This window comes from Morone saxatilis, unplaced genomic scaffold, assembly GCF_004916995.1.
Source record: "Morone saxatilis isolate NCDOM2014 unplaced genomic scaffold, NCSU_SB_2.0 Contig2, whole genome shotgun sequence".
Classification (NCBI taxonomy): Eukaryota; Metazoa; Chordata; class Actinopteri; family Moronidae; genus Morone; species Morone saxatilis.
The window spans coordinates 10,007,319-10,007,563 of NW_023339762.1; the positions used below are offsets into that span (position 1 = coordinate 10,007,319).

Sequence of the window (245 nt, forward strand, 5' to 3'; positions counted from 1 at the left end):
TTATGTATAAGCACATAAGTGAGCATGTTTTAGTCGAAGGCTTCACTAATGCAGACTTTAGATAAGATAAGATGTATCTTTATTCCCCGTAGGAGAAATTCAAATTAGACACAACAGCATAAGGGAAAGTAGTGCAAAGAGTACAGAGTGTACAAGTACAATAAGAATCACAAAATAAGAATATTAACAAAATATAATAGAAAATATAAGACTATAAATGAAAAATATATACACTGTATGCAAGA

General features: G+C 29.4%; 1 protein-coding gene across 1 annotated transcript in view; it reads left to right on the forward strand.

Annotated features, from left to right (window-relative positions):
* The window catches only part of LOC118330739 (uncharacterized oxidoreductase YjmC-like), a 7,244-nt gene that overhangs the window by 680 nt on the left and 6,319 nt on the right, over positions 1 to 245 (forward strand). The window lies entirely within an intron of this gene.